An 18,740-nucleotide genomic window follows, 5' to 3' on the forward strand; every position below is an offset into this window, starting at 1 on the left:
AACCTGTTGCTTATCTCTTGCTGCTTTTAGGATTCTCTCTTTGTCTTTAATTTGTGGCATTTTAATTACTATGTGTCTTGGTGTGGGCCTGTTTGGGTTCTTCTTACTTGGGACTCTCTGTGCTTCTTGAACTTGAATGCCTTCTTCCTTCACCAAGTTAGGAAAGTGTTCTGTCACTATTTCTTCAAATATATCCTCTAACCCTTGCTCATTTTCTTCTTCTTCAGGGACTCCTATGATGTGAATATTATTACACTTCCAGTTGTCCCACAGTTCTCTTAAGCTATTTTTCTGTTTTTTTGTTTTTTTTTTATTGTTTTTTTTCTTTTGGTTTTCTGATTGGTTGATTTTTTTCCTACCCTGTCTTCTAATTCACTGATCTGATCCTCAGTTTCCTCTACTCTACTGTTAGTCCTTCCTGTGTATTCTTAATTTCTGCTGTGTCATTCTTCATTTCCACTTGGTTGGTTTTCAATGTTTCTATATCTTTACTCATGGTGCTGATGTCCTTACTCATGCTATAGAGCTTCCTCAAGATCATGGCTCTGAACTCAACCTCTGATAATTTGCTTAGCTGCATTTTGTTGATCTCATCTTTAATAGAGTTCTCGTTTTTTCATTTGGGATTTTTTTTTTTGTTTTGTTTTACCATTTTGGATATGTCAGTGGGTTTTTGAACCTACCTAATTTTCTCTGTGGGTACTGGTGTTCTGCTGTTTGGACACCAACTGGGTTTGGATAGGCCTGGGTGGGCCCACGTTAAACACCACTGTTAAGTCCTACTTTCTTAGGTAAATTTGTAAGCCCTGGAAAGGTTCAGTTATCCTCTAACTTTTTCCTGGAGGCTACTGGCCTCAGTTACTCAGTGCTTTTTAATGTAGCCCTGGTGTTGTGCTTAAGAGAATTTCCAGAGGGTGGTATAAATGCTGGTTGTTAATGAGCCTCAATTTGTATTTCTTTGCCTCTCTTGGGAATGAGTGAATCTCCTAGGGGGCAGGGGCTGCTGCTTTTCCCCACAGCTCTGGGCAGGAGCACACTGGCTTTTGTCCTTTGTGGTCGCAACTCAGCAAAAACACTGAGTGGCCTCTAAATCTCAGTTTTCCTCACAGAGTTCCAGCCCAGTCTGCCCTTCCTCTGCTGTAGCCCTCAGGTGAGTGGCTGTGGCTATTTTAGTGCTCTGTCCAGTCTTTATGTGCTGTGGAGCAGGCTTGGTCTTTATTCTCCAAGGGTGCTACTCACATCTAAGACTACTGCTGTCCCTGGGCTCCCAGCCTGCCACCATCTCGTGCCTTCGTTGATTTTACCAGTGTCCCTGGTTATATGGTCTTGTCCTGTTGCTTTTCTGTTGCTCTTTTTCAAGGCTTTGGCTTTATTTTAGTTGTAGTTCCCATTTGATCCTGGGAGATCTTATGCGTAGCTTCTATTCACTTCGCCTCTATTTTTACATCCTCTTTGCCTATCTTGTGTGCAGCTGGGTTGCACAGGTCTTTCTGGTGCCCCTGTGCCCTGCAGGCCCTGCGGGTAACTGTATCGCACAGTCCCTTTGGGGAACCGGTTCTATGCTTATGTTGTGGGCTGCTGGGTTGTACAGGCCTCTCTGGTGCTTTAGCACCCTGCAGGTCCTGTGAGTAACTGGATCACACAGTCCTTGCTGGGTCACATAAGCCTCTCTCATGCCCCCGCTCCCTGCAGGTCCCATGGGCAGGCAGCTGGATTTCACCTGTTTCTAGGGCTTTGGCTTCCCACTGCTCTTGTGGGCTACTGGACCGCACAAGCGTCTGTGGATCCCTAGGTCCCGCCACTGGTGGCTGGGGAATGTTGCTGCCCTGTGTGGCTCAACTCCTGTTCAGCTTTTGCTGTAATTTTTGGGGATGGGTCTCAGCTGCTGATCTCTGCTTCTGTTGCCTGGAGATTGATGTCTGCTCCCCAGCCTCTGTCGCTGGGGGTATTTCTTGACTCAAATTGGGCTGCCACTATGAGGGATGGAACTGGGTCCAGGCTGTCCATGGCTTCTGGGACAGGCACCTTGGGAGCTCCACTTCTGTGCACAGGTCTGTGTTGACACAGTGTCCACTGGTCCAATGATGCCAGGTGCACTGGTGGGCTCAGGTTACTGGGCCCTAGTGGCTCCCACTTCCTCCTCCCAGGGAAAACCTGGGATCTTTCAAAATGGTGGGACCTCCCCACAGTGCAGGGAGAAGCACCCTGAAGAGCTGCTTACCATGATAGCTGGCTGCTCCAGTGCACATCACAGGAACCTTCTGCTCTGTGTCTCTGCACTGCTCGGGTTTGGTCATCCACCTTCATGTCCACTCACACTCTCTCACACACTAGCTCACTCTCTCACACACTCACCCTTCCTCTGTTCCTGCCTGCTGCCATCTTCCTAAACCTCAATTATGTATTTGGGAAACATATATGAGTCCAAATATTCTATAATTATTGAAAAATTATAATATTCTTAAGATAGTTCAAAAGAGAATTGGAGGATGAAATATAAGAGCATTCAATTATCAAGAGTATTCAATCATTGATAATGATAAAATCATGAGAAGGTAATGAGCTCTTATATTGGTAGAATGTTTTAGAGTTCCACAAGCACTTGAATATTTAAAAACTCACTGAAATAATGAACAATTATAGAAGAAGACAAATTAGGTATTTTCCAACAGTGTTTACAAATTTAACTAAGGTCTGAACAAGTAGTTTATCTTAACCAATACTAATCATATCATTTCTGTCCTGAAGTTGTCTTTCCCTTTCCTCTAATTTCATGATAAAATAACATTAGTCCAAGCATGAATGGGCCACAGAGAAGGGTGTTTTTACTATATTCACAATATCTGAGATTGGCATTTTTCCAGTTACAGAAATATCTCTTCTTTGTATCAAATTTTCTTATGCTTCGTTGTAACTTTTAAACCTTTGTATGATTTCTTTTCACTTTTCCTCACCAGCTTCTTCATCCCTATCTAACTTCAGCAGCAACTGAGGAGAGACTCTGCTAATTTGTAGTAACTGATTCTGCTTCTTCCATATCACTTCACCCTTTCAGCAGCTTCTTTATTTCCTGTGGCCACCTTTCTCCTGATTGTCATGTCCTCAATGGAACTGGGGGCTTGGTATGGCTCAGCTCTCTGTTCTACCTCCTCCTCTCCACCTGGCTCAACCACTGCTCTGCCAGGCCTTCCTCCTCTTCTTAATGCTGTTATGGCAACAGACACACAGTGGGCTAGGGAGACACCATGCTGAGCCAAAATTGGCAATAAGAGATACTGAGCAGCATATGCTGGGTTTGATAAGACCAAGTATTGGGTCAGATCCCTCTTATAAGGAAAATGAGAAGGAAGCATTGAGATAGGGTTACCAGAAATGATTCCTGATTTTGTGAAAAGCCTGGAAGACTCTGCTTACAGGCCCTTGTTGAATTACATGTGACCTGTTGCTTTGTATGCCCCAATACAGCATTTTTAATAAAAATCTTCATCCTTTTCTAGTGGTAATCTAGGTCTTGGGTGGAAAAGTACAGAACAAAATACTGTTGTTGTTTTTTTTATTTTTTATTTTTTTTTAGTACAATTAATTACTATTTCTACCTTTATCCAAATATTATATCTGACTATTGTGGAGAGGGTTGAATGATAATTTACATTTTGAAATGCATTATGCTAGGATTAGTAGAGTGTTTTTCTTTGCAGTAAACAAAAATAACTACTAAAACCATTTATGGTGGTTGCTTCATATTTTCAAAATATTACCTGGCCAGTGTGGCTTGGTGGATTGAGTGGCCCCAGTTTGATTTCTGGACAGGAAACAAGCCCTGGTTGCAGTCTTAATCTCCAGTAGGGGATGTGCTGGAGGCAGCCAATTAATGTATCTCTCTCACATCAATGTTTTTTTTTTCCTCTCTCTCCCTTCTTCTCTTTCTAAGAAAATCAATAAAAACATATTAAAAAAATATCTCCACATAACGAAAATGATAAAAGCATCAATGAGAATAAGTCTTTGGCAATCACTCAGGGTCGTGTAGAAAAGTGAAATTAGAAATATTGTTAGAACTCCAACTCTAGGGCTGCTGTGTTATTGTGCCTTAAACACATGTCTTTGTAATATTCAGTGATTTAGAATATTAAAACACTGAAACTAAGAAAGTAAGACTAGTTTTCCTTTGTCTACAAATTAGAAGAATGAGGCTCAGAAAATATAAGAGTGTGGCAGTGGGACACACAGCTTCTGAGCTGCAGAACTGGGTCTACATTTTAGTCAGAACACTTTGTTATCTTTCCATAGAAACTGCATTCATCTTAAAAAGCTTAATTAAATTTAAAGAAGAGTTCTTTGGACTTTAATATTGGGGAAATTGTATGCATGCACCAAGACTGTGTTGTCTTCCAAAGGTCACGTGAATGTATGGCTCTACAACAAATGATCCATCCACAGTCATATTACCACTGATGCCATTGAATGCCTGTGGGATCTTAGCAAAACTTTATATGCTGGTCAGGAAAGAAAGACTTCACTATGATTAGTTAAAAAAACAATATATCGCCTGGCCAGTGTGGCTCAGTGGTTGAGCATTGACCCATGTATCAAGAGGTTGCCAGTTCAATTCCTGGTCAGGGCATATGCCCAAGTTGTGGGCCACATCCCCATGAGGGGCATGCAGGAAGTGGCCAATCGATGTTCTCTCTCATTGATGGTTCTATCTCTCTCTTTCCCTCTCCCTTCCTCTCTCTCTAAAATCAATGAAAAAAAAAAAAAAAAAACAGAATACAAAAGTTATAATATTTCACAACATAAAATAAAGATGAATATAAAGGGAGGAAAGGAAACAAGAGGTAGTTGTTAAATTATTAACTTTAATGAAAGAAAATTAACAAAAACTGTATCAAGTAACACATGTTTAAGTTTAGTATTTAAAAGATATAATATTAACCATCAGACATCCTAAAAATATATATTATTTTAAATTGAATACCTTTTGGAGATCCTAGATGAGAGAAAATGTGGAAGTTGCACTCAACTCCTCTCATGACCACATCAAAATTAAATCTAAATTATGGAATAATCAACTGAGATAACTATATGAAGACCAACTGAACAGAAGTCTTATAACTAAGAACCTACAGAAGCAGCCACATTGAGACTTTAGGAGAATCAGAGACATGAAATGGGCTGGTCCTGTACCCATATGGGGCAGTTAAGAATCTAGAGTCATGTCATAGCTGCAGGTGTTCCTTCTGAGGAGCGAGGGGTCTCAAACACACAAGGAAGAGGAGCCCACCTAACAACTAGCTGTAAAAATCAGTGGAGATTCCATCCAATTGAGTGACATAGAAGGCATCTAGAAACCAAGGCATCCTCTAGAAGAAACAGCATACAATATCTTGCTCACTGACACCCTGGGCTACATCTGAGGGATGGTAGAAAGGATGCCGGTTACAGAAAGAGAGTGACTTGAATGACTTCAAAGAGAGGGCTGGAGAGATAGTAGCTAATGTACCCGTGTTGTTTTTCTCTCCCTCACCATGCAAGGAGGCCATCTTTCTTGGATCAACCACTCCCTCCATATGGCATTAGCCTGGGGAGCTACACTAGCCCCACCTTGACAGCTCCTGGAGGGCTCCAACCTACCAAGCTTACACATAATTTTAGGATCTGTCAACAATGGCCAACATGGGCTGGAATTTCAGTCTTTTTTGATGAATTTTTGAGGAATTTTGGGCAAGCTAGGGCATGCCAGAGACACACAAGGAGAGTTGTGTCACTTTTGGTGAGTGCTGCTTTTGCCACATGGTAGACTGGCACCAAGGTTCCTGTTTTGGGCCTACCTCACACTGGCATTAGCCTAGGGATCTGCATTAGCACCACCCTGACAACTTTCTGATGCCTGACCCTACCCAACTCATGCATGGTTGTAGGCTCTGCCAGCAGCAAGCAGCCTGGGTGACGTGTTTTAGTTTTCTTTAAAAAAATTCTTAGAGACTTTCAAGGAGGATCAGTTGCTGCTGAAGACAAACAGGGAGAGGCTGAATCGTGTCACTGTAGTGACAAAGTTGAATTCCCATGCCCAATGAGTGCCACAATTCATGTGCTGAGCTCTCAATCCAAAAGGTCAAAGCATAATCTAATCTAGCATGATAAACCCTACTGGCTCCACCCTAAGAACTCCCTGAGATCCTGACCCACCACAAAGGTCTGAAGACATCAGGCAAGTGACAGCTGGCCCTTTGTACCCTGAGAAGTTTTCCGAGTAGCCTCAGACCCAGCACTTGTGCCAAGCTTTAATCTATATTAATCTAATAAAAACTATTTACCCTTACCTGGTGAATGCCTGACAGTCTATCTCATGCAACTCACATACCACCTGAGGATCTTTCCATAGCTGAACCTAACGAACAGCTGGTAGGCAATGGTAGTCTCAGTGTGTCTTGGGCATTTTATTAGCAGGCCCCAAACTGGTACTGGTGGCAGTCAGCCTCAGTACACAGATTGACCCATTCCATGCAAACCCAGGCCTAGCAAGGAAGCTATCAAGTATGGATCACTTTGTTGCTTCAAACAAGTAGCCCATGTCCATTTATAGACAGCATCTGACATTGACCTTCACAAGAGTCACTCCTAAGAGGTATCAAAACCAACACATTTAGGTCACAACATAGCAAAACTCAATTAGCTCCACAAGCAGCACACTATAAGAAAGGTCTTAGCCGGCACCATATTCTCCTGGGGCAAATTGCACTTCATGGGGTTAGCCCCTTCTCAGCAGCTCATAAACTATAGTCTTCACCAATTTTCACAGCCTGATGGTCAACCACACCCATGAACCATACAAAAGCAATCAAGACTCAACTACAATAGGAGGGCTCATGTACCCTCACATTTGACACTCTTAGAGCACCTAGTTCAGGTGATCAGAGACACTGTGCCACTGTGTCCAGATGAATACCTACTATGTAAGACTGACATGACACGATTGGGATAGCAGATCTACCTAATACACAGAAACAAGCACTGAGAGGCAGCCAAAATAGGAAGACAAAGAAACATGTCCTAAATAAAACAAGAGAAGTCTTCAGAAAAACTAAATAAAAAAGAGGCAAGCAATTAGCCACATATTAGAGTTCAAACAATAATTATGAGGATGCTAAAGGAAATTAGTGAGAACTTTAACAACATTAAAAGGGGGATAAAAACCATAAAAATAAAAAATACAATATCTAAAATGAAGAATACACTAAAAGGAATCAACAGCAGATTAGATAACATAGAAGATCTTCAGTAATTCTGAAGACAAAATAACAGAAAACACCTAATCAGAACAGCAAAAATAAAAAGGAATAAAAACAATTGAATGGACCTCTGGGACAATAAGTGTAACAATATCCACATTCTAGCAATGCCACAAGGAGAAAAAAAGAGTAAGTGATTGAGAAATATTTGAAGAAATAATAACTGAAAATGTCCCTGACCTGGTGAAGAAAAGGACACACAGTCCAGGGAGTGTACAGAATCCCAAAGAAGAGAAACCCAATGAGGCCCACACCAAGACACATCAAAACTGACTGGAAAAGGTCAAAGGCAAAGAGGGAGTCTTAAAAGCAACAACAGAAACACAGTCAGTTACTTACAAGGGAGCTAACAAAAGGCTGTCAGCTGATTTTTCAAAAGAAACCTTTCAGGTCAGAAGGAAATGACATAGAATATTTAAAGTGATGAAAAACAAGGACCTACAATCAAAAACACTATACCCGACTAGGCTATCATTTAAATTTGAAGAAATAAAAAGGTACTCAGAAAAGAAAAATTTAAAGAAGTTCATCACCACTAAATAAATATTACAAAAAATGTTAAAGGGACTTCTTTGGTTGGTTTGGCTCAGCAGTTGGAGCCTCAGCTCGTGGACCAGAGAGTCATGGGTTTGATTCCAGTCAGGAGCATGTACCTTGGTTCAGTTTGATCCCTGGCCCTGGTTGAGGTCATATGGGAGGTAACCAATTGATGTGTCTCTTTCACATAGATGTTTTTCTCTATCTCCTTCTTTCCCACTCGATATGAAAATCAGTGGAAAAATATCCTAGGGTGAGGATTAAAAAAAAAAAAAAAAAAAAAAAAAAAAAAAAAAAACAGAGTAGGAAAAAAAAAGAGAAACATAAATATAAAACATGATGACAATAATTACATACCTATTAATAACCACTTTAAATATAAATGGCTTAAATGCTCTAATAAAAAAGACATAGGTTATCTGAATGGATAAGAAAACAACACTCATAGATAAGCTGTCTACAGGAGACACACTTCAGACCAAAAGACACACAAAGACTCAAAGTAAAATGTTGAAAAAAAAAAACAAAACGATGGCAGTGGGCAGGAGAGGAGGGAGGGTGAGTGTGTGAGAGAGTGAACTAGTGTGTGAGAGAGTATGAGTGGACTTGAAGGTGGATGGCCAAACTCATGCAGTGCAGAGACACGGAGCATAAGGTTCCTGTGCTGTGGACGGGAAGCAGCTGGCTACCATGATAAATGGCTTTTCAGGGTGTTTCTCCCTGCGCCTCGAGGAGATCCCAACATTTTGGAAGATCCCATATCTTCCCTGGGAGGAGGCAGTGGCAGTGGCTTGGGCCAAACAACCTGAGCCCACCAGTGCACCTGGCACCATTGGACCAGTGGACACCCTGTGTCAACATAGACTAGTGCACAGTAGTGGAGCTGCAAGGTGCCGGTTTCGGAAGCTTCAAACAGCACCATCCCCTATGGTAGCAGCCTGATCAGAATCGAGATATTCCCCAGCAACAGAGGTTGAGGAACAGACATTTATCCCCATGCAACAGAAGCACAGACCAGCAGCTGAAACCCATCCCCAAAATCTACAGCAAATGCTGAGCAGGAGTTGAGCCCCATGGGGCAGCAACATTCCCAGCCACCAGCAGCAGGATCTGGGGCTCCACAGGGGCCAATGCTACCCAGCAGCCCAAAAGAGCCATGGGAAGCTGGAGCCCAAGAGGGACTGGTGTGATCCAGCTGCCCGTGGGACCTGAGAGGTGCTGGGGCACCAGAGAGGCCTGTGTGACCCAGTTGCCCACAAGATAGGCATAGAGCCGGTTCTCCAAAGAAACTGTGTGAACCAGCTGCCCATGAGACCTGCGAGGTGCTGTAGCACCAGAGAGGCCTGTGCCACCCAGCTGCCCACAAGATAGGCATGGAGCCTGATCTTCAAAGGAACTCAGCAATCCAGCTGCCCATGGTACAGGCAGGGATTGTGGCACCAACAGGGCCTGAGCTATACAAGTACAGGTGGCACCAGTGACCAGCTGGGAACACAACTCCAGAGGGGCCCGCATGATCCAGCAGCAGCACCTACCAGGACACACCAATACCAGCCCCCAGTATTCAATCCTTCAGGATCCGCAGCAGGCAAGAGGCGACACTCAACAAAACAGTCTGGGAGGCACAGTAGCCTTATTTGATATACAGAGAGCTGCATACAAATCCAAACATCCCTCAGTGAGTCTAGAGCTACCAGATGGCTAAATTGGGAAGACAAAGAAACAACACCCAAAAGAAGGAAAAAAAGAATCACCAGAAAAAGAACTACAGGAAATGGAAGACAGCAACATTTTAGATAAAAAATTCAAAGCCATGATTTAAAGGGTGCTGAAACAATTTGGTGAGAACTGCAAGCAACTTAATAAGAATTATAAAGAGCTCACTGAGAACTATTTCAGCTTAAAAAAAAAAAAAGGTAGAAGCTATGCATAAAAATCAAGAGGAGCCCTGGCCAGTTTTGCTCAGTGGTTAGAGCGCTGGCCTGCGGTCCTGAGAGACCTGGGTTCGGTTCCCGCTAAGGGCATGTACCTCGGTTGCAGTTTGTCCCCGGCCCTGGTTGGTCGGGCGGGTGGCAGCCACTCGATGTGTCCCTTTCATGTCGATGTTTCTCTCTCTCTCTCTTCCTCTCTCTCCCTCCTGCTCTGTCTGAACAAAAAAAATGGAAAAATGTCCTCTGGTGAGGATAAAAAAAAAAAAATCAAGAGGAAATAAAGAATGACATAGCGGTTATGAAAAATAACTCAGAAGGGTTCAATAGTAGATTAGAAGAAGCTGAAGACCAAATCAGTGACTTAGTAGACAAGGTGGAGAAAAACACTCAAATAGAGCATAAAATGGGGGAAAAAATTAAAAAGCAGGAGGAAAGTTTAAGGGAGCTGTGGGACAATACAAAATGTAACAACATTCGCCTTACAGAGATGCCAGAAGGAGAAGAATCAGAGAAAGGAATAGAGAACCTGTTTGAGGAAATAAAGACAGACAACTTCCCTAAACTGATGAAGAAAAAAGTCACACAAGTCCAGGAAACACAGAGAGTTCAAAGCAAGATGAATCCCAGAAGACCCACAACTAGACATGTCATAATAAACATGACAATCATTAAAGACAAAGAAAAAATCGTAAAGGAAGCAAGAGAGAGACCAAAAGTAACCTGCAAGTGAGCTCCCATTAGACTGTCAGCTGATTTCTCAATAGAAACGATGTAGGCCAAAAGGGAATGGCAAGAAGTGTACAAAGGAATGCAAAGCAAGGGTCTGAATCCAAGACTACTTTATCAGCAAGGCTATCATTCAAAATTGAAGGAGAAATAAAGAGCTTCATAGATAAAAAAAAAAAAAAAAACTACAGGAAATTTACCATCACGAAACCAGCACTGCAAGAAATGCTGAAGGGATTGTTGTAAGAAGAAGACGAGAGAGAGAAAGAGGGAGAGAGAGAGAGAGAGAGAGAGAGAGAGAGAGAGAGAGAGAGGAACACAGGCATAAAATTAAAATGGCAACTAATAACTATCTATCAATAATTACCTTAAGTGTAAATGGCTTAAATGCTTCACTCAAAAGTCATAGGGTAGCTGGCTGATTGGATAAGAAAACATGACCCATATAGATGCTGTCTACAAGAGACCCACCTCACCACAAAAGGTTCACAAAGGATGAAAGTGAAGGGATGGAAAAAAAAAATTCAAAGCAAATAGATATGAAAAGAAAGCTGGTGTAACAATACTCATATCTGACATGACAGACTTCAAAACAAGGACCATAAAAAGAAACAGAGAAGGTCATTACATAATATTGAAAGAATCAATTTAACAAGAGGATATAACCCTGGTAAATATATACACACCAAATACGGAGCACCGAATATATTTAAAAAACTTCTGGAGAGATCAATGGCAACACGATCATAGTGAGTGATTTAGCATGCCACTGACACCACTGGATATATTATCTAGACAAAAAATTAACAAGGACATAGAGTCCTTACAAGACAAACTAGATCAGTTGGACTTCATTGATAGTTACAGAACATTTCACCTCAAAGCTGCAGAATATACATTCTTCTCAAGTGCACATGGGACATTCTCAAAGATAGACTACATGTTAGGACACAAAGCAAGTCTCTACAAATTCAAGCATCTTCTCAGATCACAGTGGCATGAAACTAGAACTCAATTACAATAAAAACACATGAAAACATTCAAACAGTTGGAGGCCAAATAGCATGTTATTAAACAATGAATGGGTTACTAATGAGATCAAAGAGGAAATTAAAAACTTCCTGGAAGCCAATGAAAATGAACACACAACATCACAAAATCTATGGGACACAGTAAAAATAGTCCTGAGAGTAAAGTTCACAGCACTACAAGCCTACCTCAAAAAACAAGAAACATTTCTAATTGGCTTTCTAACACTACAACTTAAAGAAGTAGAAAGTAAACAAAAAGAAAAATCCAGAGCTAGTAGGAGGAAGAAAATAGTAAAGGTCAGAGCAGAAATAACATAGACATAGAGACTGAAAAAACAATTCAAAAGATCAATGAAACAAAAAGCTGGTTCTTTGCAAAGATAAACAAGATTGCAGACTTTAGCCAGACTCACCAAGAAACAAAAATAGAGAAACCAAATAAAGAAAATTAGAAATTAAAGAGGAGAAGTAACAACTGACACTGCAGAAGAACAAAGTAGGAGGGATCACATTACCAGATTTCCGGTTATGCTACAAAAGCACTGTAATCAAAAGAGCCTGGTACTGGCACAAGAACTGGCAGATAGATCAATGGAACAGAACAGAGAACCCAGAAATTGACCCAAGACAATATGCTCAATAAATATTGAACAATGGTGACAAGAGCATACAATGGAGTCAAGATAGTCTCTTCAATAAATGGTATTGGGAAAATTGGACAGCTACTTGCAAAAAAAAAAAAAAAATGAAGCTAGACCACCAACTTACACCATATACACACACACACACCAAAAAAACCCTCCTCAAAATGCATAAAAGACTTGAATGTAACTCGTGAATCCATAAAAATTCTAGAAGAAAATACAGGCAACAAAATTTCAGACATCATACGCAGCTCAATTTTTACTGGTACCACACCTAAGGCAAGAGAAACAAAGAAAAAAATGAACACATGGGACCACATAAAACTAAAAAGCTTCAGCACAGCAAAAGAAACAATCATCAAAATGGAAAGGCAACCCACTGTATGGAAGATCATAATTGCCAATGATGCATCAGATAAGGGATTACTTTCCAAAATATATAGAGTACTCATACAACTCAACAAAATGAAGACAAAGAACCCAATTAAAAATTATCAGAGGAGCTAAATAGACACCTGTACAAACAGGACATATAAATGAACAAGAAACATGAAAAAATGCTCAATGTCACTAGACATCAGAGACATGCAAATTAAAACAACTATGACGGCCCTGGCCAGTTTGGCTCAGCAGTTGAATGTCAGCTTGCGGAACAGAGAGTCCTGGGTTTGGTTCCTGCTAAGGGCATGTACCACACACACACACACACACACACACAAAACAACTATGAGGTATCACCTCACACCATCAACAAGATGGCCGCCATCAACAAATCATTAAACAACAAGTGTTGGCAAGGGTGTGGCGAAAAGAGGACTCTAGTATACTGCTTGTGGGAATGCAGACTTATATAGCCACTGTGGAAAACACTATGGTGTTACCTCAAAAAGTTAAAAATTGAACTGCCATTTGACCCAGTGATCCCACTCCTGAGAAACCTGAAACACCAATCAGAAAGAATATATGTACCCCCATGTTCATAGCAGCACTATTTGTAATAGCTAAGATCTGGAAACAGCCCAAGTGTCCATCAGTAGATGAGTGGATTAAAAAGCTTTGGTACATGTACACAATGGAATAGCATACAGCTGTAAGAAAGAAAGATTTATCCTTTGAGATGGCATGGAAGGACCTGGAGAGTATTATGCTAAGCGAAACAAGCCAAGCAGAGAAAGACAAATACCACATGATCTCACTTATTTGTGGAATATAATGAACAAAGCAAACTGATGGACAAAATTAACTCAGAGACATAGAGGTGGGGTACAGACTGACAAGCCTCAGAGGAGTGGGGTTGGGGAGGGAAGAGATAAACCACAGAACTTACATGCATATATGCATGACCAATAAATATTGACAACAAAGCTGGGCATGTGGCGGGGGGTGGGGGGAGGGAAGGTGTCATAGGGGGAATGAAAAACATCTGTAACAAAAACAAATTAATAAAAATAAATAAGATAAAATTTAATTCTGCCACAAAAAGAAGGAAAAATGTTGAAAAATATTTTATGTAATTAAAAATAATGAAACAAACACATACCTAGAATAGCAATACTTGTATTAGATAAAATAGACTTTAAACAAAGGCATTGAGAATAATAATAAAGGCATTCCATATTGATAGAGAAATCAATCCAACAAGAGAATATATCCAATGCAAACATGTATGCACCAAAAATAAGGGCACCTAAATATATAAAACAAATATTTATAGACATAAAAAGAGAGGTCACCAGTAGTACCATCATAGTAGGGAACTTTATTACCACATTAATGTCAATGGATAGATCTTCCAGACAGAAAATCAACAAGAAAATAATTTAATTGATACTTTCAGAACATTTGACCCCAGAGCAGCAGAATACATGTTTTTTTCAGGTGCACATGGAACATTTTTCAAGTTAGGCCACATATTAGACTCCAAAGCAAGTCTCAATTTAAGACAATTGCGATCATATCACACATTTCCTATCACAGTGGTATGAAACTAGAAATCAACTACAAGAAAAAAGCCCCAAAATACACCAAAACATGGGGGCTCAATACCATGTTACTAAACAATAAATGGGTAACAATGTGATTAAGGAAGAAATGAAAAGATAACTTATGACAAATGACAATGAAAACACAATAACCCCGAATCTATGGAATCCAGCTAAAGCAGTCTTAAGAGAGAAATTCATAACAATAAAGGCTTAACTCAAGAAACAAACAAACAAAATATTACACATAGACAATCTAAACTTATACCCAAAGGAACTAGAAAAAGAACAAGCAAAGCCCAATGTGCGTAGAAGTAAGGAAATAATAATAGAGGAGAAACAAACCAAAAACAGTCAAGTATTAACTATTTCTTTGCAAAGATACAAAGATTGATAAATCTTTAAAGATAACTCATCAAGTAAAAAAAAGAGAGGGCCCAAATAAATAATATCAGGGAAAAAATGAGAAGTAATAACTGACATCACAGAATTGAACAGTGTGGAAGAAATGAATAAATTTGTAGAAACATACAATCATCCAAGAGTTAATCAAAAAGAAATAGAATATGTGAACAGACTGATTACAGCCAAAGAAAATTATTTAGTAATAAAAATAAAAAATAAATCAACAAACATAAGCCCAGGACCTGATGGCTTCACAGGTGAATTTTACCAAACCTTCAAAGATACATTAACACCTATGGTTCTCAAAATATTATAAAAATTCAAGAGGAGGGAATAGCTCTCCAGCTCATTTTAGAAACCCAAAATTAACCTGATTCCAAAACCTGACAAATACACTACAAATATATATATATATATATATATATATATATATATATATATATATTTACCAATATCCCTGATGATCATACATGTGAATATTTACAACAAAATATTAGCAAAATTCAGCAATACACAATTAACATTCCCAACAGTGGAAAGCTAAAAGTATTTTCTGTAAAATGAGAACAAGACAGAGATATCCACTTTCACCACTGTTATGCAACATAGTACTGAAAGACCTAGCCACAGCAAGCAGACAAGAAGAAATAAAAGGCAATGAAATTGGGGGGGGGGGGTTGAACTGTTATTATTTATAGATGATATGATACTGTATATAGAGTACCCTGAAATTCTACCAAAAAATTGCTAGAACTGATAAATGAATTTAGTAACATAGTGGGATACATAATAAATATTCAGAAATTGGTTACATTTTTTACAACAATAATGAACTCTTAGAATGAGAAACTAAGAAAACAATCTCATTTAAAATTACATCAAAATAAAAGTACCTAAAAAAATTAAACCCAGGATGTAAAATACCTGTGCTCAGGTAATTATAAGACATTGATGAAAGAAATAGAAGAATATACATATAAATGCAAGCATATTCCATGGTCATGGATGAGAAGAATTAACATTGTTAAAATGTCCATACTGCCCATAGAAATCTATAGATTCAACAAAATTTCTTTGAAAATATCAATGACATTTTTCATGGAACTAGAACAAATAATCTCAAAATGTATATGGAACCAAAAAAGAACTAAATACACAAAGAAATCTTGAGTAAGAAGAACAAATTTAGAGATATTATGCTACCAGATATCAAACTATACCTGAAGGTTGTAGTAATCAAAACACCATAGTACTGATATGAAAACAGACACATATACCAATAAAAAAGAACAGAGAACCCAGAAATAGATCCACATTTATGTAGTCAATTAATACATAACAGCAGAGGCAGAACATACCATAGGATAAAGACAAGTTATTTACAAAACAGCGTCAGGAAAATTGGACAGATACATGCAAAAATAAAAGAAAAAAATGTATAGACAATCTGCTTACACCATATACAAAAATATACTAAAAATGATTAACCACTTAAATGTAAGATTGAAAGCAATAAAACTCATAGAAGAAAGCATAGGCAATAAAACCTCTGACATTTTTTTCAGCAATATTTTTTTTCTGATATATTTCTTTGGGCAAGGGAAACAAAAGAAAACATAAACCAATGAGGCTATGTCAAACTAAAAATTTTGTGCAGCAAAGGAAACCATCCACAAAAACGACTGATAACCTACTGAATCAGAGAGCATATTCATCAGTGATATATCCTGTAAGATGTTAATAGCAAAAATTTATAAAGAACTTGTGTAACTCATGTAAATAAAAAATAATGTAATTTTTAAATGGGTGGAAGACCTGAATAGACACTTCTCCAAATAAAACAAAGAAATGGCCAATAGACATATAAAAAGATGCTCAAGATCTCTAATCATCAGAGACATGTAAATATAAACCACAGTTAAATAATATTTTACACCTGTCAAAATAGCTATCATGAAAAAAATCAATAAACATCAAGTGTTGGCAAAGATATGAAGAAACGGGAAGGCACATGCATTGTTAGTGAGAATGCAGACTGGTGCAGCCACTATCAAAAACAGGATGGAGGTTCCTCAAAATATTAAAAATGGAACTGCCATAGCTCAGTGATTCCACTTCTGGGCATATATTAAAAAAAAAAAACTAATTCAAAAGAATATATGCACCCTTTATGTTCATTGCAGCTGTATTTAAAATAGCCAAGATATGAAAGCAATTCAAATACACATCAACTGATGAGTGGATAAAAAATGTTGTGGTATGCATATATAATGCAATACTACATGAAAAAGAATACAATCTTAACAACTGTAACAATATAGATGGACCTAGAGGGTATTATACTAAGTGAAAATAGTCAGACAAAGAAAATATACCATATAATTTTACTTATATGTGGAATCTTAAGAACAAAATAAACAAACCAACAAATTAGAAACAAAATTTTAAATACAGAGAACAGACTGATGGTTGCCAGAGGGGAGGAAGTTTGGGGGGCTAGTGACAAAGGTAAAGGGGTTAAGAAGTACAAATTGGTACTTACAGAAAGTCACAGAGACATAAATTACAGGAGAGTGAATATAGTCAATAATATCATAATAACTATGTATGGGCCAGGTGTGTACTGGAAATAAAGTAGAAATTGCTTTGTAAAATATATGATTGTCTAACCACTATGTTGTACACCTGAAAATATTTCAGATTAATATTGAATGTGAACTGTAATAAAAAATAAAATAAAATTTATTGCCTTTTGGAGAAAGAACAAGAGGACTTAAACATCTGGTTTAGACCATTTCATGTGGTATAAATTTTAAAACATGCATAAATACTCATTTAAGACTAAAATTGAATAATCAATATAGATTATGTTAAATAATCATGGTATAAGCCTAAAGTGGAATACTTGACGTTCTTTGAAAATAATGGAGTTGATCTATTCATTCACATATAGAAGTGTGTCTGTGATGAAAGAATGAGACAAGAAAGAAAAAACTGAAAAATAAAAAGAAAGAAAAATTGTTATAAAATTATATGTTGAGATATAGGGTATTATCCACAAAAATACATATCCCTTCTGTGTGTGTATGTGTGTTTACGTGTTTCTGTATTATATAAACAGATATGAAAAAACAATTACCTCGATTTGAGAAGTAATGAGAAATAGGACGTTTTAAAATTTCTGTATCATTTACTCATTCAATAAGGATATATTAATTTTAAAAAACAGTATGTTATTTTAAAATATTGAAACTAAAATGACATACTAAAGGTGGACAGAAATTTTTACAGTTTCTTTTGATGAACTATTTCACAAATATTATATATATAATACTATATATATATAAATTTTATTGTTGAATGTATTAACAGATGTTCCTCATGTTCCCCCATTGACCCCCTCCTCCCCACTCCCATCCCCCTCCTGCCTTTTCCCACACTGTTGTCTGTGTCCATTGGTTATGCATAAATGTCCCACCCCCGACACCCTTCTCTTTGAGGTTTGTCAGTCTAGCAACCAATTTGTATTTCTTAATTCCTTCACCATTTTCACTCATTCCCCCAATCCCCCTCCCATCTGGCAACCAACAAAATGTTCTCTGTATTTATGAGAATGTTTCTGTTCTGCTTATTCATTTTGTCTGTAGATTCCATTGTCGATAGATATGTATTCATTGCCATTTTGTTTGTTCATATTTTTAATTTTTTTCTTCAAAAAGACCCTTTAACATATCATATAATAACAGTTTGGTGGTGATGAACTTCTTTAACTTTTTCTTGTCTGGGAAAGTCTTTATATGGCCATCAATTCTAAGTGACAGCTTTGCAGGATAGAGTAATCTTGGTTGTAGGTTCTTGCTTTTCATCACTCTGAATATTTCTTGCCACTCCCTTCTGGCCTGCAAAGTTTCTTTTGAGAAATCAGCTGACAGTCTTATGGGAACTCCCTTGTAGGTAACTAACTGCTTTTCTCTTGCTGCTTTTAAGATTCGCTTTTTGTCTTGAACCTTTTGCATTTTGATGATGATGTGTCTTGGTGTGGGCCTCTTGGGGTTCATCTTGTTTGGAACTCTCTGTGCTTACTACACTTGTATGTCTGTTTCCTTCACCAAATTAGGGAAGTTTTTTGCCATTATTGTTTCAAATAGGTTTTCGTTTTCTTGTTCTCTATCTTCTCCTTCTGGCACCACCA

Source organism: Molossus molossus, unplaced genomic scaffold (genome assembly GCF_014108415.1).
Source record: "Molossus molossus isolate mMolMol1 unplaced genomic scaffold, mMolMol1.p scaffold_m16_p_7, whole genome shotgun sequence".
Classification (NCBI taxonomy): Eukaryota; Metazoa; Chordata; class Mammalia; order Chiroptera; family Molossidae; genus Molossus; species Molossus molossus.